General features: G+C 40.9%; 1 protein-coding gene across 2 annotated transcripts in view; it reads left to right on the forward strand.

Moving 5' to 3' along the window:
* LOC148041895 (uncharacterized) overlaps positions 1 to 20,133 on the forward strand; it is a 34,023-nt gene extending 13,890 nt beyond the window's left edge. For both annotated transcript variants that reach the window (XM_087683888.1, XM_087683890.1), the window contains exon 5: positions 17,912 to 20,133. The gene's annotated coding sequence lies outside the window, so the exon portion shown is untranslated. The remainder of the gene's footprint in view (positions 1 to 17,911) is intronic.
* The last annotated feature ends 6,753 nt before the right edge of the window (positions 20,134 to 26,886 follow it).

Here is a 26,886-nt window from a genome sequence, read left to right on the forward strand (position 1 = left end):
AGGTGGGGATCTTTGTGGATTGTAAATCGAGGGGGTTGGCAAAGCTCATGTACTTGTGAAGATATGCTAGGGTTTGCATTGAGGAAACGTAGCATGTACGACCAAGATTGAAACACAAAAACTCAAATCCTAAATGCAAAACGCAAAACTCAAAAACTCAAAACTCAAATATAGAGACAAACATAGAGAGAATAAACTCTAAAGTGAATGAATGATGTAAATGAATGTAAGAGTGTACAGAATGCCCAAGGATAGAGCAATGCAGTGTCGAAGAGTGACGTCCATTGGAGACAGATCCCAAGTGCTCCGAACATAAGTCAGAGATGAGAGTGTGCTGAATAATGAAGGGCAATAGGCTCAAATCTGGTAAACGCAATAGTGTACTACAACAGATGTAAAAATATAGCAGTTGGAGATTGAAATTTGGTAAATGTAGCAGTGGATAGCAAATTTGTAGGTACTACAACAGTCGCCCGGTGGGACAGATGGCAACAGCTGTGTCGCTTGGTACTACATGCTGAAAACGCAAGCTGATGAAGTGCTAGGATGACACAACAGATGGAGACATCCAAACAACGGGGCGATGGTTGAAAATAGGTGGTTTAAGGCTGGATAATGATGGTTGGTGGGCTGCAGTCTGTGATGGCTAGTCAACAGATGGTAGGTGGTTGATGATTGAGATTTGCACGGTAGAGTGAGAAACTTGTACAAAAGGATGAGGCTGAATGGTGGGATAGATGTTGAAGGGTGTCCCAAAAAATTAGGGTTTTAGGAGACCACTGAAACTCTCTCGAATTGCACACTGAATTCACATTTTTCATTAATTAAGCGTGTTATCAAGCTGTTTAAAAATGCTAATATGTTGTAAAGTGTTTTAGCTCAACACCCCTTCTCAGGCCCAAAATTGAGCGTAAAAGGGAAGGTTGGCAACGTTTACCCCAAGGCATCCCATACCAAAGTAGCCAAAGCATAGGACAAAGGGTGGACGTCGGTTGCCTAGTGGCCTACCAACACTACAAAGGTGATGGCTATCTTACCAAGGGAGTCCAAGTAGTCAGCCCAGAGAGGACAGGGCATCGGATAATGAGTGCTTGTCGTCAGCTGCCTAGTGGCCTATCAAGCCCTACAAAGGTGGATGGAACCACATTGAACTTTTTCTTTTTTAGTTTTTTCTTTTGGGTGGAAAGTTAATTTTAGGGGTGGCAGCCGAAAGCAAGGTAGGCAGTGATAAGTATAGAAGACCAAGGCATTCTAATTGTTGGTGATACTCTTTCCAAAGACCAACATGTAAATCTTTTGGCACTTGTTCTTCCTAAAATACAAAAACATCAACACAAAAAGGACTATCCTTATCTTCACCTAGGGTATATAGCCATAGGCATAATCCCTCTCTTTCGTCGAGGTTTAAATGCCTCTTGTATGGCTGCTGTAGTGGATACTAGACATCTTTAACTTCATGACATTAGTTGGAGCTGCTGTGTCTCCCCTTTCTAATGGATCCATATTTTTTGAATTACGCCCTAATTATGTTATAGCAATGATGACCCCTACTTAGTAGAACTATTGATGCTTCATGTTCGCACTATGGGCTTACAAATGAAGGCCTCTTCTGCCCACTTAGCTATTCAATATCGGATGGTATTTAGATGTATGTCCCTAGCAATACCTAGAGTAGTAGAATGAGTAAATTCCCCAAAAGATAAAGGCCAGACTATAATCATGAAATCATATGAAAGCACACAACACTTTCTTCCCGATTGTGTTAACTGGTCCGAAATTGAGCTTCCACATGAATGACAGATGGATATATCTTCCTTGAAAAAGAAAGAACTCTTGCCTTCCAAAGTCATTAAAGTACAGAACAATAGAGGCAAGACACTACTTCTCTGAAGGCTAATGTACTGAAGTTCCACACACAACCCTGGTCTCATGATCAAATTATTCATGGTGTATGTTAGCATTGTAAAAAATCAATAGAAAAGGCTTCTTCCTCTTCTTCGGTACTTAATGTTGTACAGGAATTTGAATATGAAAACAACCAATACAAGGTTGCCCCTTACTTGAGACCTCAAGATGCTTCCTCTTGGACAATTGAACTACAAGTAGCAAATTGGACACACTTAGCACTTACTGGTTTGATTGAAAAGATGGATACTCTACAATACCTCTTTGAAAAAATCATTGCTTTATGCCAACAAATGGTTAAATCCTTAAAATTCAAACCTCCTACAACATTGCTTGTCAACACAACTTCTTCACTGATGCCAACTACAATTGTAGTCATTGATTGGGCTAATTTTTCAATCAAACGATTGCAAAAAGGATGGAGCTCCCATTTTGCCTCTCCATCATCAGGAATTTTAAATGTTCATCAAGTTTCTAATTACAAAGGAAAGGAAAAAATGATAGTTCCTCTAGGCAAAGGTACTTCAGGTACTTCCAAATCATCTTCTATTCCAGACATGGATCTTTATTGCTATGAAAATCTTGATACTTCAAATGAAGAGTATGCTGATGATCTATTACAAGAAATACAGTATATCTATTGTCCGATGTTGCTAGATGTGAAAGACAAATCCTCATCCAGTTCCAGTTTATTTTAGAAATCTCTCCAACCATGGAATATTGCTGAAGAAGTAGCATAATATTTAGCATTTATGTTCCTAGATTGGTCTGATAAAGACTATCATGCTACTTTCGACATTGTTGATGATTATGATCTCAGCCAAATCAAAAGGCAAAGAGAAGCCAATCAAGTCTTGGATCAGATGCCATTGTGCATTGACCTAGAATAGGCGCAAAGAAGAACTTCAACGCCATGTCGAAGCCCATATTGACTCTTGGATGATGGGCGAAAGCATTGAACAACATCCCCCTAATATTCCTCCAAATGAGCTCCTTGCGTGGTACTTTAGAGATTAAGCTGCCTTCCAAAGGCAGGCCGCCAATACACTTTCCTCCTCAGATGAAGATGGTGACAGTGTGATTGATGAAGACTTTGTTCCTATTAATCCACATAGATTACATGCCTCTCCGAATTCGGTACTTCAAGCTCATCTGAATGCTCATACTGTAAGTACAATACCTCCAAAGTATCCTGTCAATACCTCTATTGTTCTTGTAAATGCTACTTCTACTTCTTTCTTAAAACTATTTTATAATAATTTCTACAAAAAGATTGGTGTACTCGAAAAGGTAGGCTCATTCCCTATCTAGTCTATAGATGGGAAATTCCTTGAGGAAATCAAACTTCTCATATACATGATGTATGCATATGTTGGACAGAAAATTGTAGAAAAACCCCAGACAAATAGAATAAATGCCATGACTCATGGGTTTGTCGGTGGCCTCAAACAATGGTGGGTATCTGTCATGAGGACATGTATTTTTGAAACCTCACTTAACATGTGGATTAATTTTTAGTCACATGATTAAGTAAATGATGCACATGTGAGGTGCAACTGGTGTTAAAGTAAATTTATGAGCCCTGGACCTGAAGAAATCATGGGATGTCAAAGACAAAAGTTGCTATAAGTTATGCCGCACAGGTACTTGGTGGTATCTGGTGCCAGTTGTTGGCCTAGGTCATCCATTTGGCCATTAGTGTCAGTTGACACTAGAGAAGTGGTGTTTAATGATACCTAACGCCAATCTAATGGTCAAAGATGGCGCAGAGACACTCGGGAATGGAAGTTGCCTGGCCAATTTAATTATTGGCCAGTCAAATTATTTTTAAGGGCACTGAAATAATTATTAGATTAATTTTCAGTATTTTAAGGCTGAAAATTAAAATTTAATTATGAAAAATGCTGGAAAAACCATTTGGGAAGGATGCCACTTATGAAAAATGCCCATGCAAGACTGAAAAATGTCTCTAGAGGCTGGAGAGAGGCATTTCTATAAATTCAGCCTGCAAGAGAGAGGAAGGGGAGGCTGCTGGTCTGATTTGCAGCCATTGGAGGACCTTCTGAGGCTGCCAGGGGCAGGAGAAGACCAATCAATAGCAAGAGACAGCATCTACAGGCTGTTGAGATAGGGCAGCAGCTATAAATGGCTGATTTTCTTTAGTTCTTTGCATCTACAAGCTGTTGTGGCAGGGCAGCAGTTGCATTTGACTGATTTTCAGTCATTCTTCGCGACAAAACTTTGAATTTTTTCTCTACAGCTTTCCCTCTCATCTCCTAGCCATTTCACAGCCTTGCTCCGAAGATCTCAGCATTTGGACCCTTGGAGGTTGAGAAGTTGCAAATTTATCTGTATTAAACCCTAATTTACAGCAGAAATTAGGGCTTAGCAGCAGCCTTGGGAAGCGTGCCAAAAACTGGAAGCTCCAACACTTGGATTCAACAAGGCTGAAGGTGAATTTCAGCTGAATTCAGGTGGAGGACTAGCCAACCATTGAATTTGGGGCATTTCCATTGTCTATGAAGTGGGTGAAGGCCAATTAAGTGCCTGAATCAAGGGGCAAAATAGATTGAAGACTTGCAAATCACTTTGACAGCAAGGGGAGTTGAAATACTGAAACGGATTGGGAGAATCCCATTGTAAGTTAACTTTTTCTTCAATAAAGCTAAAGAAATACCGGAAGGGCGCCAATTTTGGGGCCAATCAGGTGTGCATTGTCCAAGATCAATAGGTAAAGCTTTATTTTCAGATTTGCATTTATTGTTTGCTGCTGTAATTAAGTTGTAATCAGGGACTTACCACCCATCCACGGAAGGAAGGCTGGTTACAATATCCATTCACCCACAAGTCAAAATGGCTATCGTTCAACATGCAAATCCAGTCCAACTATTTTTTGAACTTCTTCTTGGTGAGTTAGTTGGAAACAAGTTGGATAATGTGCTTGAAGCACGTGAAACATTCTTTAAGTCCAAGCTATGCGATCCCAGGCTATATAAGGAATACCTTATCCACATGCGGGATTTGCTTTATGAAAGTCTTGGTGCTTATGACAACTCAATGAAGGAACATCTGGTATGCTCCTTCCTAGAACCTATTCCTTTTTACTGCAAACAGAGGATGAAAAATGAAAACAGAGACTTTAGATAGTGTAGGTTAGATCATACAGACTATTGAGAACAGACTATAAAGGAAGTCTGTCATCATCAAAAGATGACCCAGCTAAATCAGAAATTTCCTCAGTCTATATGAAAAACTGCTTCAAAATTTGAGGCTAACTTTGGATGTACAAATTACAATTATACATCTACCAGTCATAATGGCTACAATGGCCATAGGCATCGCCAATCTTCCAATCGTCACTATAAAAATTTCAGGTCCTATTTCAACAAGCAGGACTACAGTCATTCATCCTCCCGACACTCCAGGCACTCACATCGCCACAAGCATGGAAAATCACACCACAAAGCAGACAAGTCAAGAGAATATGATAAAGATTACAAGAAAGAACTCAAGTACTACATTTATGGTAGTATCTCACATCTAGCAAACAAATGCCCCAAAAAAGGAAAAACACAAACTAATGCTGCAAAAGTTAACATGCATTATTTTAATTCTTCTTCTTCAGATGAATACACTGATTATTCCGACACTGACAGCTATCCCTTTGACAGTCAGGATAATTCTTTTGACTCTAGACATAGTAAAACTTCATGGCACACCGCTTATTTAGATGCAAGTGACTTTGCAGAATCTGATTCAGAATCCAGCTCAGATACAGTATCAGAAACAGATACTACTGAGGATTCTGAAGATGACACTATTCATCCTGAGAATTTTGAGCCCATGAATGCACACGTAGTACATTTTCCTGGAAGAAAAGATAAAATGGATAAAATGTTCATTGGTGCTACTTCAACAGTAAGAGGAGAATCTTCTCGGAAATACAAGGGAAAACAAGTCAAGCAAAGCTCATCAGAATCTGATGATTCTAATACCACTACAACCTCTTCAGCAAAAAAGCACAAAAATAAGGTAAGACAAGAATTCTTTTCCAATCCATATGGTCTTCCTAAATCAGGAACACTTGGTCCAGAAACTAAAGGACAAGCCAATATGATTGTCCCATACATGATACAATCTTGAAAAAATGCATCAACCCGGTATTGCCTCACAATTGATGCAATCTTTTTCCTCTGTAAATACTAGTACCCAACAGGCTGGAGCTGATATGACCCAAGCTTTTACCCTTATGCAGCAAGAACTACACTCCCTGTGTAAAGTTTACCGCATAATTCTAACAGGTCAGAAAGAATTGGCTCATGGTACTTCAACTATTTTACAAGAGTTGCATTCTTTCTCTATAAATATTCTAGTCACACCAGTCAACCAAGTCTGGCTATCTCAACCTCAGGTACACAAGGTTAATGCTATAAATATTGGAGGACCCATTCCTATGATATGTGTACAGTTAAAGAACATCCCCCAATTTTCTCTATATGTAGATGCTTTGTTGGATACAGGCTCTAGCCTAACAATTGCTCCTTTTGAGCTATTTCCTCCACAATGTATCAAAGCTACCTCTCCAATCATAGTGGAACTTTCCAACAACAAGGTCACTTTGATTCATGTGACTCAGGCTTATCTACAACTTGGCTCCATTAAGGTCCCCATTGAGGTCCAATTAATAAAGCAAATGAGATATGACTTGCTCCTTGGAACCGACATTTTACAGCATCTGGTTCCTTATACCTTCTGGTCTGATCATTTTACCATTTCCTACAAAGGTAAGAAGGCCGAAATGCCTCTTCTCCCTAAAATTGGCAGAACAATATATTCTATTGTGGAATCTACTTCCCCACAAAGGGGTGTTGCCCGAGACCAATGGATAAAAAGTGAAATGCAACTACATGCCCCGGCTATCGAGAAAATACAAGACCATCTTAAGACCTTTATGCATGAAGACCCACTACTGGACAGAGAAAAGCGAGCCTCTTATGCTGGCTTTCTTTCCATACAGACTAATGCTATTCCTACAAAAGCAGTTCACTCCGGCATGAAGGATGAAGATCTTATCTTATGCAAAGAAGAGATTCAAACTCTTCTAGAAAAAGGGCTTATAGAACCAACTAATTCTCCTTGGGCGTGTCAGGCATTTTATGTAAATAAACATTGTGAGCAAAAAAGAGGTAGGAAAAGGATGGTCATAAACTATAAAACCCTAAATAAATAGTTAATTGGCCATGGGCATCCTATCCCTTTGAAGAATTTGCTACTTAAAATTTTTTAAAAAGCAAACATATTTAGTAAGTTTGATCTCAAGTTAGGATTTTGGCAACTCCCACTCAAGGCTGAAGATCGCTACAAGATTGCTTTCAGTGTTTCTCAAGGCCACTAACAGTGGACTGTTCTGGCTTTTGGCATAAAGACTGCTCCTACCAAATTTCAAGAATGGACAGACTCTATTTTTGCCAAATTTCATTTCTGCTTAGTGCACATTGACGACATCCTTGTCTTTTCAGAGACAATTGCAGAGCATATTGAGCACCTTACTCAATTTGCCAAGGCAGTTGAAGATGCTGGCATGGTCTTATCGCCAACTAAATCAGTGATGTTCCAGACCATTGTTGAATTTTTAGGTTTGGAAATCAACCAAGGCACAATGAAGTTACGGGACCATGTTCTAACCAAAATTCTTGATATGCCTGATATTTTCACCAGTGTGACACAACTCCAACAATTTTTAGAGTGTTTGAATTGGATAAATTCCTCCACACCCAATATGGCAATTTATTCCAAGGATCTTTATCCTCTACAACGGAAAGATTATTTCCATTGGAAACCAATCCACACACTGGCTGTACCAAATATAAGAACTCTCATTAAGCATCTTCCCCCACTTCGTCTACCCACTGGATTTCCATTAATACTTTACACCGATGCCTCTGATCCGGATTGGGGTGCCTGTGTATGCAACAAAATTATCTTCTTACCAAAGAGAAATACTGGCTATGATCAAAGCTATAAAATCTTTTAGATTTTTAATTGAGTTTGTCCCTTTCACCATTCGAACAGACCTGAAACATGTACTAGGCTATCTGACAAAAAGAGCTCCCAATGGGATAGGGAATAAACGTCTTTTGCGGTGGTTCCTTTTCTTTGATGCCCTTGATGTAACATTCCAACATGTTCCTAGCATCCAAAACACTGTAGCGGACCTTTTGTCCCGACAACCACCCTGACACTGGTAAAGGTCATGTACAATATTCCCCACCATGATGTTTGTACACTTTCTTTTCCCTTTCTTGCTAATATTCTTTCGTCACCAAGCACTACTCAGATGCTTCGTGAGGGACTAGGTAGTTGATCATGTCTTGCTATGGCTAGGAGATTCAAGATTAGCTCTTCTAGTGTAGTAGTGGTCAAGATGTCAAATGGACATCAACTGGTGGCGTGGGTTTGAAGTTCCACATCTTAGCATCATCTTTCAACCTCTCCTTTCCCCCTTGGTGAATCTTATCGATGGATGTGATTGAGTGGGCACTTGGGTAGGCTGCATGATTCTATTAGATGACAGAGCCCCATCTCTTAGCATGATTCATGGATGCTCTGGTTGTGTAATTGGGAGTATCTTTTACCTCCCTTGTTTATCACAGGTCCACCATGGGGGAATGGAGTTCACCCTCTAGGCTAGCGGCAAAGCAAATGTGCAAGACCCATAGTTTCTCTCTCTTTAGCGTCGTCCATGCTGAATAGGAGTTTGTTCGATGACTACTAACCTTTACATGAGTCTATATCTTGCATCTTAGAATGTGAACAATACGGCACATGGTCCCAAGAAGTTCATTATTTGACAAGAGCTATAGCCAGCCACCACTGTATGGATCCTTATTCTACTTCTTCAGGAGTATAAGCTTTCCCCTGCCTAAGCTTGCAAGGTGGGAAAAGTACTCCTTGTGAAGATATGCTAGGGTTTGTAGTGAGAAAACATGAACCCTAAATGCAAAACTAAGGTTGATGTTGAGAAGCTTCAAAGCAAAAAAGAAAAAAGAAAAAAAAAAAGAGAATGAAATGAAAAAACAATGCAATGAGTGTATATGTATGAGTGAATGCAATGGAAGATTGAACGCCTTAAGAGACACAAGGTGATACACAAGTGTTTAGCTTGTTCCTAAAACGACTTACTATAAATAAGGATGTTGTTGAGAAAAAAGACTATCCACTTTCTAAGATATGGATGAAATAAATCTTTCATCATTTGTTGGAAAGTTGCGAGAGCATGGATAAATCCAAAAGATAGGACAAAAAATTAATAATATCCATATTACGTTCGAAATGCAATTTTTGAGACATCCTCTAAAGCTATCCATATTTGATGGTATATGGACCTTAGATCAAATTTGGTAAATGATGTGTATCACAAATCTGATCTATAATATTATGTATCTTAGGTTACGGATATTTATTCTTGATGATCACATTATTGAGACCTTTGTAATCGACACAGGAGCGCATCATGCTATCCTTCTTTTTAGTAAGAAGGATAGGTGCATCCCATAGAGATTTACTTGGCTCAATAAAACCCTTGGCTAAATAGTCTTGAAGTTGCCTAGCTATCTCGTCCTTGTCTTTCGAGCTAAACCTATAAGGTTATTAAGAGATAGGATGCTACGAGACAACGTTTTAATCTTGTGGTTTAAGATCCTGTGAGAAGGTAGAAATTTGTGAGGTAGCTTAGACAGAAAAATATCAGCATACTCATGCAATATCGGATCCAGATACTCACTTATATTTGAATTTATATTAAGATTATTATTAAAAGAAATCGAATTATATTGAGTATTAAATGATTGAAAATTTTCAACAAAAATAAATATAAGTTATAATGGTTGGATTAGAAAAATATCAAGTAAACTCCATTGCTTAAATCATATGTATATTATTTTCTGTGATAGTGAAGGGTAAACAATCCTTGATCACATGGAAACAACCATCAAGCTCAAATGAAAGTACATGATTTTTATAATCAATATACAAGGAGTAATATTTTTCAAAGAACCATGGTATGCTAAGAATGACATCGACATAGTCAAGGCTCATAAGTCCGAAATCCATGATGTGATGGTAATGTTGGATCGAAAGATCCGAGTCCGGTACTATATGATCCCATCAATTCACCATAGGGTCCTCCGCATATTGGACATGATAAATTTGGTTAGTGGGTACCGTGTGAAGCTGCTATCTCTGTAGCGAATGAGAAAAAATAAAATTATGAGTAGAATCATTATCAAATAAAATTGTAACGTCTTAGCCATTTAGATGCTTCGTGATCTTTAAAGTGTCATGTGGGCCAAAACAATTTTATTAATGGGACTACTTTTGCTATTGCTAGCATTAATAAAAAAATCTTTGGGAAAAATTTTAGAAGAAATATTTGGAGCTTCAAGAGTATTTATTGAAGTCTTGGAAGTAGACTTCGCCTTTTTGTTTTGCGATCACCGCCAAAGTGACTCGTCTGATGGCAAGCGAAGCAATGACCTATTTGATGGCAAGCAAAACAATGACCCTTTGAGTGATCTTTGTATGAGTGACCTTGTGTTTGCCGTTCTTTTTCTTATTCAACTCCGAAAACGATTGATGTGTTGTTGCTAGGGTAGATGACTTCTTTGGTTGAAAGATAGAGCTAGCTTGATGGGAATTCCCAGTTGATTGGCTACCCTACTTGCAGCCAAAGTGTTATAAATATATATATATATTTTTGCATACCTGTAGACATCCTTGAGCAAATGAAGAGGATTGTAGAGCACCTCATTTTGGTAATCCGACGGTAATCCAAAAATGTATCTCATGTAGAGCACCGCTTGAGGATTGTCCAAGGCCTTCGTTTTATGCAATAGATCTTTAAACTCTTGTGAGTACGCATCCACGCTATTTTTTCCCATATCCAGCTCAAATAATTTTTGAAAATTTTCAATCCAATGATTGGTCACAAAAACGTTTCTGAAAAATGGAGTGAAAATCAGCCCATGTCATTAGCTTAGGGCGTAGACTTTCTCACTAAGCGTATGCCTTGCCCTATAACATGATTTTGTATTTGCCTAATGCAATGAGCATCATCAAATTGATACAAATCAAAATATGTTGTCCATTTGGCTAGCCATGAATCGATGTTCGTCTCATTACATTCCTTTTTCTCCCCTTCAAATGGATCGGGTCAGAATTAAATTTCCTTTGCTTGAGCTTGAGGACTTGCCATGAGGGATGAATATATGTCAGATTTGAAAGATGAAGAGGCTTTGGGATGTTGCACGTGCGTATGTTCGGGTTTGGGAGAAGTTGAACAAGCATCCTCCATGTGCTAAGGCTCAATGGGAATGGGTGCATAAAAAGGGGATACCCCGCGAGAAGACATGATATTAGTAAGAGAAAGAAGTAGAGAGAAGAATAGATATTTTGGAAAGATAGAGGAGAGAGATGGTAGTTTGAAGATCATGAAGCGCGAGAGAGGAGAGCAGAGAAAGCAAAAACAGTCTGCATTTAATGGAGAACTAGATTCTTTTTTGTTTTTTTGTTTTTGTTTGTTTTTTTTTATTTTAAAGGAAGGGGCAGTTTTAAGGCCTTGCTTTCCTCTTTAAATCAAAGACTAACTTAAAGATTGAAAACAATCGATTGACAAGTGATCATAAAGAAGGAGAGTTAATATTTTAACAAGGCTATGTGCTCACACACATATCCTCCCAGTTAGGGTAATCCTATACGTGGATTAATTTAATCATTTCTCCCCTTCATGTTTTTCCATGTGGAGAGATCGTGATCAGGCCATTTGACCATACAGCTTGATTGACAGCCGTTGACCAGAAGTAAGTCCCGTCTGCCCGTGACAACGCCTCTCTCCCCTGTCTGTGTCTGCTTGTGCTACCCTTGCCGGCTGAGACCACTCTTTGCTCCTCTCTCTTTCTCTCTCCCCTCTCGATAGAGGAGAGTAATTATATAACTCTTTGTTCGACTAGTGCTAGAGATGGATTATTATCTCGCGTAGTCTCTCCTTCACCTTTCCTCCGCCCTTGGGAAGAAAGAAAAATTCTCTTCTTCTTGAAAAAAAATTTCTATAGTTGCACAGACAGCTTCTTCACAGATAAGAGAAACCTCTCTCCACGTTAATTTCTCTCTCTCTTTTTCTCTATAAATCAGGACCTTTTCTCTCCTAACTAATTCTCAATGTTTCTCTCTCCCCGACACTCAAAAACTCAAAGTATACTTTGACGGTAAGGGTAGTGTTAACATTAATGATAATGTCAACATTAAAATTAATAGTAGAATTAACATAAACATTAGATATTAGAGCCATGATAACATTTAATGTCACGTTAACATTATATTAAAGTGGTAAAAATTAATGTTCATGAAAATTCTTTGATGCTTATCGGGGCTACAAGGTTTAAGGTTTCAACTTCCAACGATGGTCTGTCATAGCCGTGGAGTGGCAGCCCGTTGGACTCCAATTGTTAGAACTACCAAAAATTCTTGTGCACAAGCATCACCTCAATACAAAATCCAAGTACGAGTACAAAACAAAGGACATATCTTGCTTTTGTACCCACCACCCACAACACATGATCCCATGCATGCCCTCTTGCTAGCAGTATCCCATACCACCCTTAATGAGATGAAACCTACACATGAGACAATGCAAGCCAAACTCACCATAAAAGGGACTGGACATCACACTCATCTCCTAGCCGTAGAGTCAAATGGGCTCACCCGGGAGCTTGGGAGCTAGCAACACTTTGGGTCACGATCGCATCCCAAGGGTTGGTGTCCCATACCACCAATCCATACCATCTTGGTGTAATGGGTTGGCCAATGGGCCAAGAGTTGAAGAGTGGTGATCACACAAATGAATGTGCACAATAGGGCCTTGAGTCTTATAAATAGGACTCCGCTATCATTGGCCATTGAGCAACAATTGTCATCTACATGGCTTGGTTTTTGGCAAAACGTGCAAAACCTATTCTTTTAGGCAAGAAGTGCCACGAGGGTCTTTGTAAAGGTGTGCGTGTATCGCTCCCTTTTTCCTTCAAAGAAGGAGACTAACCATTGGTATCGGAACGTGATCTATGTTTAGGGTCAATTGGGGAAGGTAGAATTGGATCTAAATGTGGAGGGGATTCCTTTTCACTCCTTGTTTTCTTCAAAGGAGGAGACTTATTAGTATAAGATGGGGATTCATGCGTTCGAGCAATCGAGGAGGGTGGTACAACGTACAGGAGGGGGATTCCCCCCACGACAAGACCAAAGGACAGAGAGCAATACACTTGTGGGTGTGTGTAGGGCATAGTGTTAAAAGGGTGGTATTCTTGCTAACGATGTTCCAGGTGCAAAGTGGTATACTTTTGAGTGGCTAGTGATGGTCTAAAACCTTGATGTGCATCAAAGACAATGTGTACTAAGATTGGGTAACCTATTATAGATCTAAAATAAGGATATAGATTGAAAGAATAGGAATCTAAATGTGAAGTGAATGTGGGAGGGAAGGGCGCAAAGTGTAAAGGTGAATGGAAAGCATCAAACTCATACTCAAATGAAATAGAGGACAAAGGATTACATTGTGGAACATCTTTGAACATAAGAGTTTTCTTCAAAACCATACTGGTACTAATTTAGGTCTCCATGGTGACTTATTGTTGGTTTGTGCATAATAGAAGGAGGACAAAATCAGATTCACACAAAAATGGATTGTTCAAACCTGCCAGTAGGCTCGATTGTGAAGAGTTTGAACTTTCAAGTGGATAGTCTTTCCTCAACTGAGAGGTGATGAGTCTTGTGAGTGTTACAATTGAGATGCACCTTGTGAAGGAGTATGAGATGATGGGCCTTGATGAGTGATCCCTTCAAGAAAGGCTAGTAGGAGCGTTGTTATCCAAATCAAGGTCATAATGCCTCCTCAAGCCTCCTTTAAAGGAGTAGGTGGAGAGTATCAGAGGATCCAAAGATAGAGTCGTCTGAGCCATCGTGAATCATATACATGTCGTTTGTGTATCTCGCATAAAACTAAGCACTCCACGATAGTCACAGGATACTCTTTAAAAGAGCACCGGCTTTGATACCATGTGAAGATATGCTAGGGTTTGCACTAAGAAAACACAGAATGTACGAATACGACTAAAACACAATAACTTAGATAGCAATGCAATAAACGCAAACCCTAAGCACAAAACGCAAAACACAAAACTCAAAATGCAAAAACATTAACACAAATAGAGAAGAAAGAGAACTCTAAAGTGAACGAATCAATGCTGTAAATGAAGGAAAGAATGTAGAAGATACTCGAGGGTAGAGCTGTCCAACAACCGGTGGCTCTCATGGGAGTGGGCTAAGGGAGGCGTTGATGTCTATTGTCCATTACATATGGATCCGAGTGCAATAACCACCAGTTGGAGCAGAGGTTGATGACAAAAAGTGCTAAAAATACAAAAACGACTAAATATAGATGATGGAAGCTGATTATTGGCAATAGTGGGGGGTTGGGCGACAACTGTAGACCATGTAGCAGAAGTTGTTGGGAGCTTGACAGCTAGTGGAAGAGGAGTAATGGGTTGAAACTTGCAAGACAAGGATGGGTTTGAATGGTGGGCAGCCTTTCTAATTATAGATGTGGAAGGTTTTGCATGTGGGACACAAAAAGCTCTCTAGAACCGCTTCCATTTAATGAAACTTGTGGTAATTTGCTGTTTTGGTTTGTTTTAAAGAGCTAATCAGTGGATAATGGATTTTTAGCTCAACACCCCTAGGGAGATCGCACACTTATTGGGAGCACTCCACGACAAGAGTGGGGGTCTTTGCACTTCTATTGGTCGGAGTTTGTTGGTTTGTGTGCGAGTCCATGGGATAGTTGTGGCAGGAAGGGTATTGTGAGTTAGACTTGATGTGGGGGACTTATGTTTGGGTGTCCTCAACATCTATGCTCCTACAGAGGTTTGTGCAACAACCTAGAGACCTTAGAGAATCAGCAGGGCCGTGGTAGAGAGTTCTAGGGCATGGTGGAAGAGGAACAAGAGGCATGGGAGGTCTTCCTTCTTGCAATGGGCATGTGAGATGCCTGGAGGGACCCTTCCTTCCACATGTGAGACGATTCATTGGAGTTTTCCTAGGGTTACGGGTGGTTGGGTGGCACCCTTTTGGGGCGGTTGGACAAGTTTTATGTTGGGGAGTAGGGGTGCTCTAGAGGAGGGCAGGTTGGGCAGCTGGCTAGTACACCCCTCTCGGATCACTATCTGGTGCTACTCACACTGGAGGCACTTGCCTTTGGATTGGACACTCGCTCTTGCCACATCCCAGGTTCCATGCAAACCTAAACGCAAAATGCAAAATGCAAAATGCAAAAACACAATCACAAATAGAAAAGAAAGAGAATTCTGAAGTGAATGAATCAAGGTTGTAAATGAATGAGAGAATGCACAGAATGCTCAAGGGCAAAGCTGTCCAACAGCCGGTGGTTCTCATGGGAGTGGGCTAAGGGAGTAATTGGAGTGTGACGTCCACCCAGAGACGGATCCCGAGTGTTGTAACCACCAAGCGGAGCTGAGAGTGCTGAATATCGAAGGGCAGCAGGCTGGTCACCAAAATGCAGCAGTCTTGAGGCTAGAAATTGGTAACTGCAGCAGTGTACCACTGGTCAGAGGGTGAAATCTAGTCATGGAGATTGCAGACAGCAGGGTGATAGTTGAGGATGGTGTTTCAGATGTCGAATGGGCCTGCATTGATGAAATCCTAGCTGGCTGATTTGCAGGAGATGGCTGAACAGCAGGGCAGCCTGCAGAACCTGATAATGAAGTTGTCTGAGGCAGTAGGAGCAATCGCTAGTAGCTGGGAACAATGAGCTATAGGAGTGGGCCAGGGACTAATGATGATGTGGCAGCAGTTTGCAAAGGCCGGACAACCGCTGGAGGAGGTGCTGAAGATGGAATGCAACTTGTTTGTTTATAGGTATAGAAATATTCTCCCAAATTAGGGTTTTTCTTGTGAGACAAAAACTCTCTAGGACTGTGCATCGTTTATATAAACTTTTGGTAATTTACATGTTTTTGGGGCTGTTTTAAAAAGCTAATTAGTTTGTAATGCATTTTTAGCTCGACACCTTGGTGGATGTTACGCAATAGTTGGAAGGTCTCTATGCACACACTATACTATGTGAGTGCACACTATAGAAGCATTAAACACGCAGGGGGAGAGAGAGAGAGAGAGAGAGAGAGAGAGAGAGAGAGAGAGGATGGACCTCAATGATGCATTAGTAGATGATTATCTGTTCTTGGGTTTTGGGCAAGATGCCATCCATGGCCTTTGTACAACCACAACACTCTTTGGCACATTTGGAGGACACACGAAGCTTTTATTTTTGATTTAGACTTGGGCATCCGCAGTCATGTGGGCCCTGTTCAAGGATTGCTATTATAGCAAATTACTTCCATGGTTTCGGCTAGTTTGATACGTGGAGAAGGGGCTACTCCATGGATGGATATTATTCACATCACCCTCATTGTGCCTGCTTCATGATTCCCTTCTTTGTTCTTGTAGCTTTGTATTTTCGTAGCCTTTGGCTCCATGAGTTTTTGTTGTGTGCCTTTTGGTTATCTTGGGTTGGCCTGATGGCCTGTTGTAAATATTTCTATTCATTGATTCAAACTCCACCAAAAAGAAGAAGAAAAAAATAAGAATGCATGAATGATTTTATGCACAAGACTGAAATAGAACATAGTAATGAGCTGACTACAAGCGGCCCTGGACTGAGGAGCAAAGGGTTGTCCGGCAGCCAATGTCTCTCAAGGGGGTGGGGTGAGGGATATTAAAGGAGTCCCATACTCTCATGGATCGGAAACATAGCAAACTGCCAAACTTGATCTCAAAAGATAGCGTGGAAGGCCCAGTAGCTTAGATGGCAGCAGCAAAATGCCAACAAATGCAGCAGTCCTAGGACTCCACCTCCCTCCACCTCTAGAATGGTTGCACACCCTCGGCCAGTCCCAAACAACCTTCTCTCAAAACTTGCATGGGCAGGTTTGTCACTTGGCAGCCTTCTAATTGTAATTTCCAATTCATTTGACCTTTGCCAAGAACTAGCTAGTGGCCAAACTCATTTAATATGCTAATCCACATGGAACATTTGACTATTTCTAATTCATTGGCCTAGGACTAGCATTAATGAATTAATTAATGCCTAGTTCCAATGTCACCACTTGACATTTTAATGGCCCAATCAATGGCCTAGACCCAATCAAGTACTTGTCCAACATAACTTTACACAACTTTTGCCAATGTCACCCATTGTTCACTTGGGATACTTAGGCCTTTACTATGACTTAACTGATTTGCACTTCACATATGCACTTAATAATGCCAAAGCTAAACATCAAACATACATGTTCCTGTAACAGTAAAGGATTCCACCAGTGAAACCTCATTGCACTCCAACCCTTATGCAGTGTTGCACTCTCCTATGCTCTATATCCATTGAGTATGCTTGATGTTGTGTCAAAATAACCTCTATAAAGGATAGAACATCAAGCTGAAGGATAAAGCCTCCACCAGTGAAACCTCATTGCACTCCAACCCTTATGCAGTGTTGCACTCTCCTATGCTCTATATCCATTGAGTATGCTTGATGTTGTGTGTCAAAATAACCTCTATAAAGGATAGAACATCAAGCTGAAGGATAAAGCCAGAGTCAATTCATGTGATGATTTGTCTGTTAGTATGACGACTGGAATCCAAGGCTCACTATTGTGGGATTATAAAAGTTCTCTAGTATGTTCAGTAACAGCTAGGATTTTACAAGAGGACAGATGTAGCCATCAGTGCTGCTTTAAGTAATCTGTCTGTGTGGGGTGTTTTTGAGACATGGACATCATCTTAACTTTGTATGATTCTTGATGATGGATAACCTTGTGGCAACCCTTACCAAGATTTTCATAAATTTGGAGTGTAACTAATGGTTTATGTTTGGCTTTTGCAGATGGTAACCATTTCACTAAAGCAAATTTACAGGCCAGAAAAATTTGAAGTTTCTAGTGACTGCCAAAGTAACTGATTCACTGGGCTAGATGCAAGTGCCCTCAATTCCTGGGCAAATTTGCTTTTACTACGGACATAATTGGGACTCTGCTTCCAGAAAAAAAGCAATGTCACAGGAGCAATGCAAAATTTTATCTCTTTGTCAAGAATTTGAGCAGTCAGAACAAAAGCTGAAAAGCAAAAGAAAAGACAGACAAGGTTCAACCTTCTCTGTTTGTAATAGGGCTCCATGTCATCAGTTGGAGAGGTTGCATGCCTGAGGACTGTTTTCCTTAGAAGCGCAGCTTATCCTTGTTCGTTTGAGGACTTCTGTAAATAATCTTTCTACCATCCAGCCCTGTGATGGTGCTGCTTTAACAGTACATTCTTTTGTACGAGGCTCCAATACTGCACCTTGGGGTGCCAAGAGTTGTTCCTTCATTTCTAGAAAGGACAGCAAGGATGTATTCTTATCTACACCAGTGAGAATCCAAATTGGAAGAATGGTTTCTTGTATCAAAGTCACCTACCCTCTAAGGAAAGGCTACTCTACTTCCTTTGCAGTTGCTTTTGTTCATCAAGTTGTGTATAAGAGAGAAGTTTACACACCAAGTCCTCCCACCTCATGGTGATTGGACAGATAAGGAAACTCTATTCCTGCAAGAAACTTCAAAAGCAGAATAATGGCTACGCTCATCATGGAATCTTTCTCAAAATATCAAGTAAGACACACAATAGCTGGGCCAAGTAACCAAACTACTTTTTCTTCAAGAGCTATTGGTATCAAGGCGATTGAGAAGTTGATCTCAATCTCGATCCAAAGGAAATTTTTGTGCAGGAGACTATATTTCTGATCAAAATGTCCAAGAGATTAGACCAATATATTGTGCTAGGCTCAAATCGGTCACCAACTCTATTGGACTCAGTAGGCCGCCAGAACTTGCAGAAAAGTGTATATTGGCAAGAGGAAAAGATAGTCACAGATGAAATTGGACTTCCTGTGATTAAGAACCATTTCTGGTTCTTCTTTTAATAAAGCGGGGCTTTTCCTATGATAATTCTTCCGAGCACTCTTTCAGTAGCCCAGTCGTTTCTTTCCCTTTTATTCCCTCCCATGATGTGAGTGGGGTGAGAAATTAGTCAACCTGAAAAAAGCATCACCATGAAAACTCAGGAGAACCATGTGGACTCCTGTGGTGAGTCAAAATATCAAATCAGCAAAGTGATGTTGCGATGTGTTGTAGCAAATATAAGAAGGGTAAATCAGCAAAGAGATGATGCCATCTAGGGTAAGCTAACATTCCTGTGACTTGTGGAGATATGATGTCCCAAGGGGTCCAACTGTAAGCTGATTATTTAGGCCTCTTGCTTTGCACCATATGTTGACTCATCACACCCTTCTTGCATTATTGAAACCTTTTTGATATGTGATTACCTTTTGTGCATGCACTTTATATACTAAATGTATGCCCTGGGCATATGGCAGCTGGACACATGACAGGTAAAGACCCAAGACAAGGATGGTGGATGGCAGGCAGGCAGGTTGGACTGGTGGATAGAGAGACAGCCAACTCTTGGCAGTCCATAGGGCAGACAGTTGGATTTGGCTGCACAAGTTTTGGTGACTGCAACGGTGAATTAAGACCTTCCTGCTGCCCCTCAGGGCTTCAGTTGGACCTGCCAGGCCTGTATAGATGCTCTTCTCTCTTTTGCATAGCAGATATGTAGGCATTGAGGCATGATTAGGATGGGGAAACAGATACTTACAAGTAATAGCTCACCCATGTCTAATATAGCTCAACCAAGAGTCTCTCAAAGCTTCAAGAAGGCCATCCAGTGGACTTCAACCTATGTAGTGTTTGGAACCATACAGATAAAGAAGCAAAATCATGTCCCAAGCCATAGGAGACAGCCAGAACTCATTCATGGATCACCCCTCAGGCAAACACATGGCATTAAGTGTGTTGAAACTTTCTAGTGAGACCACTAGCTTCCCCCTCTCAACCCCATGTCTTCCCTTTGATCAGCTGGACCAGAAAGTTGTTGCTATGCTGCTATAAGAAGTTAATTTTGGTTGAAGTCCCTTCACCTGCATTAGAAGTGCTCACTGATAAATGAAGTCTCCCTTGGACATTGGTGAGGTCACTCTTTAGAGAGAAGCTGCATTGGACCATATGCCCAAGCTGGACTTAATTGAATGTACATACGCACTTCATTGTTTTAGCATGCTTCAATTTTCCCTAACTTGGATTAACAACTCCTCAACAAAGATGGATGCATGGCCAAGAAGTATCTTTGTAATGTGTTTTATGCCAAATGGTATACACCAGTGCTATAGTTCTAAACACTTCTTCCAATTGTTAACATGTTTTAATATATTATGAGAATATGATTTAAATTATCATTTTTAAAGCTACAATATCTTCATAATTTTCTTTTTACAAAGATTTTATCAGAGCATTACAAGAAAGTACTTAAAAGCAAATAATCTTATAGGTAAGTTAGTGACTAATCTATCAAGATATGTTATTTGTTTTTTCACTTCTAAAATTGTATAAAAGTAGAGGGAAAGTTAGCTTTACACCATGGTGTAGTGCAAAATCATTGGAAGGTGAACTCGAGAGCCTCACCTTGACCTCCAACATCATTAAAACTGTTCTTGAAAAAGAAACACACACAACATCAAGGCATATAGTACATCAAGATAGTATACTAATGGGATATTACTAACCTCAATGCTTGCACACATCTCTTTCAAGCTCCACCACTCATTGATAGAGACAAGATTGGTAATTGTCGGCATTTTCTTTCCTTGTAGTCCGTGGACTTTGTACCTTTGCTTGTAGCACGTTCTTGTCTTTCTCCACTTGCTTGAGAGTTCCTTTCAATATTATATTCTCTTCCTTTGAGGACAATTTCTTTTGCATCTCCTCCGCCATTGTTTGTTCCTTGTGCTAGAGGTGATCTTTATATTACTTCACTTCTTCTTTTAACTTCAACACTTCATTTTCTTGGTCATGTAAGGCTTTTTGAAATTCATTCGAAGAACCTTGGCTCACCACAGCTCATGCATGCCATTAGGTACTTGTATTATTCAAGCAAGGTGCTAACTACTAAGCTTTAGTGAGCTAATTAATACAGGAAGAAGGATACCTTCCTAGGCCTAAAGCTCTCATCTAGTCTACTTCAAGATTTTGATAATAAATGGATTGAGATACGCTATTTATACTGCTGGGAAGCAACTTTGTTATTTGTATTTTGATTCTACTTATTTGGATCCTCCTGTAAGCCAAGTAGTGTGGCCAAAGAAGGCCATGTCACATGGTTGATCAAGGAACGGATCCGTCCACACCCTCATGGATCTTGCTCGAATCTCTTTAGAGGCTTTCTTTGATAAGCCCAACATCTCCATCTATCTACAAGATAGGTGGTTGGGGCTAGATCAGTGTGCCACAACTTTGATATCTGTTTGGAATAGCTTGTAAAGTCAATGAGGCCCAAGTCCTCTCGTTGGAGGCAATCCTCCTCTATTAGAAAAGATAATGCCCTGTCTTTGCTAGTTGTTGTGAGATTGCTGGAAGGATATTCCCTTTAGAAAAGAGATCAACCTAGGTACGAAAAGTGTGTGTATCCATTTGCTACTTAGAAGGTACTCCCTCTGTCACAACCTCAATCATGGCCTTGATTGCATTGAGACATTGCAATATCTACTTTTGAACCACCTATGGTAGCTCGTGAAATGTGAACCAATCTCCCCTTGAGGTAGTGACTTGTATAGAGAATCTCCCCCAATATAAGTAAGTCTTTTGTTCCAAGAGTGTGGCTAGACTCTATTCTCAAACGGTGTTTGGAGAGAAGGGGCTGCCTCCTCTCCTCTTCCATTGTAGTTGTTGGTAGCTAGTGAAGGCCAAATGAAACAGATCTCCATGCTTTGATAATGGGAACTTCAAATCTAACCTCAAACCTCCTCCCTAATTCTTCATTCTCGATCTCTTGAAAAATCTAATGATTGTTGGGTTGGTATGCTTTGTCCAAGAGTGTGGCTAGACTGTATTCTCAAATGGTGTTTGGAGAGAAGGGGTTCCCTCCTCTCCTCTTTCATTGTAGTCACTGGTAGCTACTAGTGAAGGCCAAATGACATAGTTCTCCATGCTTTGATAATGGGAATTGCAAATCTGACCTTAGATCTCCTCCCCAAGTCTTTAGTGAATGTTGGATTGCTATGGACTTCCATGTGTAGATGTGATAGATTAAAGGCTCCCTATTAGAAGCTTCTTCCAAGTCTCCTCGCTTGGAAGAAGACCCCTACAATGAGCTTAGCCAATAAGGCTTTGCTGTAGCAGTCTGGGTTTATGACCCACAAACCTCTTCTACACATGAATTGTATGATGGCGTGCCAAGCCACCTGTAGTGGGAGCTCACGCTCAACCGCCAAGACCCACGGACCACTTATTGCTTCAAGCGTTTCAAGCCGAATGCTAATGGCTACCTCTCACATAGCCTACGTGCTCTCATGCCTACTGGGTGTAGTGAGCTTACCTTCATGCCGACCGAGTTGCCTCCTCTCTCGCACACTCCGGTAGCTCCACGATCCAAGTGCAAGCTTTAAGCAAGCTCGATCCTCCCACTCCAAGCTCGTACCTCCATCGCCGCGAGCAAGAGAAGAGAAGAGAAGAGAAGAGAAGAGAAGAGAAGAAGAGAGGAGCAGATGGAGAGCTTCTCCACCCCACGGTCCCTCACCCTCATACACTCACTCCCTCACACTCTCACACTCCCTCTCTCAAGCACAAGCTCAAGCAAGCAAGAACAAGAAGAAGAAGGAGAAGAGGAGAACTACTTTTGGCCACACACAAGAATGAGCTTCTCATTCCACTTTTTGGCTTTTATACATGCCCTACTCCTCCTTGGGCGGTCATCCCCTTTTTACATGACCGGCCATTGGCCTAGGTCCTCTTTTCCTATTTCCTTCCTATCCTTCTTGCTTCTTCTCCACTGCTCGTCTATCTTTACAATTTGCATAGGAGAGAACCTGGCACTTTTTTACAAGATTTTAGGGTGCGCCTTTGTATTTTAAAATGCACATTTTCCCTTTTGCATTTGCCTTGGACTTTTAAGGTTGCCCTTGTGCTTTTGGCAGTTTCTTCTCTTCTTTCTTCAGTCGGGCTACCTTTTTTCTGCCTTTGCCTTGCGTCTTTTTTATTTCCTTTTGCTTTCTTCGTGTTGGGGTTAACATTATCCCCCTCATAGACGAGTGCCAGTTCCATGGCACTCTTCGTTGAAGGTAGCATGCGGAGCTTGCACCGAAGACGTGGGTGGAAGGGACTGTTGTGGTTTTCCTTGGAGGAGTGTGGATGAAGGTCGTTGGTGGCACTTTGCTGTTCTGATTGGCTGGTGATATGATTGTTGTAGGTGGCGATAGGGCTACTCTCTGTTGGAAATGGTCACTCATAGCTGGCACGGGTGTAGGTGTTCTTGGGATGCTCATGGTGGATTCTGCTCGTGATGATTCTCTGGTGGTCTTGCATGATGAAGTAAAGGACAAGAGTTTAGAGTTGAGTGTTGATGTAGAGCCGACGGCGCTTTCGTTAGAGTCTTTAATACCTGCAATTGGAAAACCTCTCATGTGGTCTCTCCCTAAGGGGTAGTGCTAGTCTTCTTATCATGCACAATACATATTTTGATTAGTTTGGGAGACATGTCGAACTCTAAGCAAGCCTGGAGTATTGTCCTGCACTTGAGGACCCAAACTGTGTATAGGTTATAGTGTGAATATTAAGTGAGTACACGTGCGTATTTAGGTATTACTTAGTTAGAAGACTGTCGGCCTGGTTCCTTATATAGCAATGGGTCAGTGAAGCAAGGGGCTAAGTTGATGGAAAAATTTGTCGATGAAGACGGGGAGTACACTTGAAGATTGCTTGAGACATCATTATGGTCTTGTCAAGGCAATGTAGCATAATTGAGCTCCTTGATGTCAGCTTTTGGTAGCTAGTGGCTACTTGTAGTGCTTGAAAAGTATGGTGTACTTTTCCATTGTCTTTCATGCCTTGCTTACCACTGTTGATTGTAATGGCATTGAGATGGAGTGCAAAAGAATTGTGCAAGTGGTTCAGGGTGATAGGTCTAACCATAGGCGAGGCGAGCTCCCTAGGTATGTCCTGCCCTTGATGTGCCCTGAACAATCGTGGGGGATGTACAAAGGGCTAGGGGATTAGGGACGGAGCCAGCCGACCAAGGTCACTGGATGTACCTAATTTGAGGATCCTTAGGTGCGGTGCTGTGATCATGTGTGTTTTTTTTTCTTTTCTTTTTTTCCTTTTCTTTTCTTTTTTTTTTTCTTTCTTTCTTTTTTTTTGGTGGAAAAAATGAATACAATCAATGCCATACATTGAGGCTGTTAGCCTTTCATTTGGATTGAGAAATGTTGGGATCCAAGGGCTATGAAGAATGGATATTACAGAGATGATTGTGTCACCAACCTTGATGCTAGAGGAACTGTTGTTGAGATGAAGAGATACACTTGAGATTTTGCAAACCTCTTTGTAACATGTGAGACATCGAACAATTGAGGTAGCACTTGGAGTGAGCTGTGCATGGACAAGGGCAGAGCATCTTGCGAATTGAATCCTGGATGATGAAAAGATGTTCACCCTTGTTGAGAGCGTGGCTCCTACCTGAACATAGAGTTTGGCCAAGAAGGAGGAGGTAATCAATAATTATGCTTTGGCCATGCTCAGTTGCAATATGTGCTTTCTACAGGGGTGTCCTTGGGTTCTCATCCAGTGGCACTTCCGTCATGGCTTTTGTTTCTTGGTATTCCTGTCACTTTCTCCATAATGGTTCTTTATGGGGTTGGTGGTCTCGTGGTGACTTGGATATTAAATGCTTCTAGGCATTGACCTGTGTCATTCTGCATTCACTTGAAAAGGCATGAGAGTACATGCAAGTCACATGCTTCAACCATAATGAAAATGTCCCACTAAATAAGACATCGCCACCTTGAATCCCTTAGTTTTGACTTGATGCGTATCACCTGCACTTGGTCATCATTGCTCATGGGGTGTGTTGGCCTTTGCTTCTTTTGGTATTATTTACATAGTCACAAAACACATTGTTTATTTATGTACATGTTCATGAAACCATGTCACTCCGTGAGGATAAAAACCAATTGTAGAACTCAGGATTGTACTCGAGTGTGGCACACATATCTAGCTTCTGTGGTAGCCTACTTAGCAATCTTAGGGTTTGGATTTGTGTTTGATGGCAAGGCAGGTGGTCGTGTCCAAGATTTACGGAATGAAGATGGAAGAAAACGACTTTGATTGAATATTCGAAAATTTGAATTGAATTGTTTGGAACCAAAGTTACCATTAGTTGGGAATTGTTGTGGTCGCTTGTCTCGTCCGTGAATTTTGCCTTCAGTGTCATGGGCCAAGGAAATTGCATCTTCAAGGGTTGTTGGCTTGAACATATTGACCTCCGCATAAAAATGTCCAAGTAGGCCAGACATAAACTTGCGTTTATGAGTTGCTTCAGGTACATCTTCGAGCGTTCGTAGTTGCAATAGAGCATTCCAAAAACGTTTAGTATATTGGGAAATAGGTTCGCGATCCCTTTGTTGTAGAAGATCCCATTGCTTGATTGCTTTTTCGTGGAATTGGGGAGGAAGGAAATTTTGCAAAAATTTCTTTTGGAAAGTCTCCCAAGTAGTGGGACAATCAACGCTTTTGCGGACCACAGTCCACCATAAGGATGCTCGGTCAACTAAATGGTTAGTGACACATTTAATTTTCTATTTCTCAGCATATGTTTCTTCATGGAAATAATCGTCAAATTGACTGATAAAAGCAAGAACAGTCTTTCCATCGTGTGATCCATTGAAATTACGAAATTTGAAGTTTCTTTTACTTATCTTTGTTTCTTTCCGAATAGATTGGGCTTCAAGTGTTGCATCGATGGTACGTCGTATAAGATCTTCAGGTTGCGATCCATCTTGGTCAGTGGTAGATCATTGCAGATTGGCCAATTGAGCTTGCAAAGCTTGTCGTGCTCTTCGTTCCTCTTGAAGCTGCATTATAATCAAATCCAACTTTTGCTCCATTGTTGGTTCAGGTAGATCACCTTCAGCCATAAAATCTTCCATGGTTTGATCAGTTATCCTGCAAAATTCCAAAAGATCTCACACACTCAAAACCTTGTTAGTGGGATGAGCATGGCTCAAAGGCGGGTTTACAAGGCTTGTATAATTTTTATTTTAGTTTGCCTTTTGTAGTATTTGTCCTTTACGATTGCGAAATTCGATGTCACAATCGTCTTCCAAGAAAGTAATTGTGCGTATAGTCTGCGTGTTGATGTTTGATTGCTGTAATCTGCTTATGTCAGTTCACAGGTGTGAACAGGGGCTTGCAGAGGGTAGTAGACTGATTCGTGAATTGCTGAATACGAACTGTCTTTATGATAGTTGTTGAGGATGACCTTTATGACTTTTGTGACTTGGATTACTTAGAATACTTGGAGTACTTGAGGCTTTAGTCTAAAAGACTAATCTTTGATTTCTAGGACCTGAGTATGAATTGGAATAATGAAGCTTTTAGTTAAGCTTCTTTTAAAGCCTTATTGCTTATCTTTAAAGCTTTGAAAGCTATGCTGGAGAATTTCTTATCTAAGAAGAAAGAACCAACGACTTCTTGAAGGACCTTCCCGCGTGGTCCTCTGCCGGTCCCTCGCAATCTGAGTGTACAGCAGGGGGTTCTTAACTGCCAAGAACACGCTGGTATCGACCGTTTGCCACGAGACTGACTGTAGAGCTTGATCGTTCCAGGAGCTCCGCCTTCGCGCGAGGTGGTAAGCAATTGGAAGCTCTCGATCTCAGCTTCACTCTGATACCACTGGTGCACAGATCGGACGCCGTATGCGCGCGTAATGAGGATCATAAGG

This window comes from Lygodium microphyllum, chromosome 1 (genome assembly GCF_053477565.2).
Source record: "Lygodium microphyllum isolate KBCC chromosome 1, Lygodium_microphyllum_v1.1.10, whole genome shotgun sequence".
Lineage (NCBI taxonomy): Eukaryota > Viridiplantae > Streptophyta > Polypodiopsida > Schizaeales > Lygodiaceae > Lygodium > Lygodium microphyllum.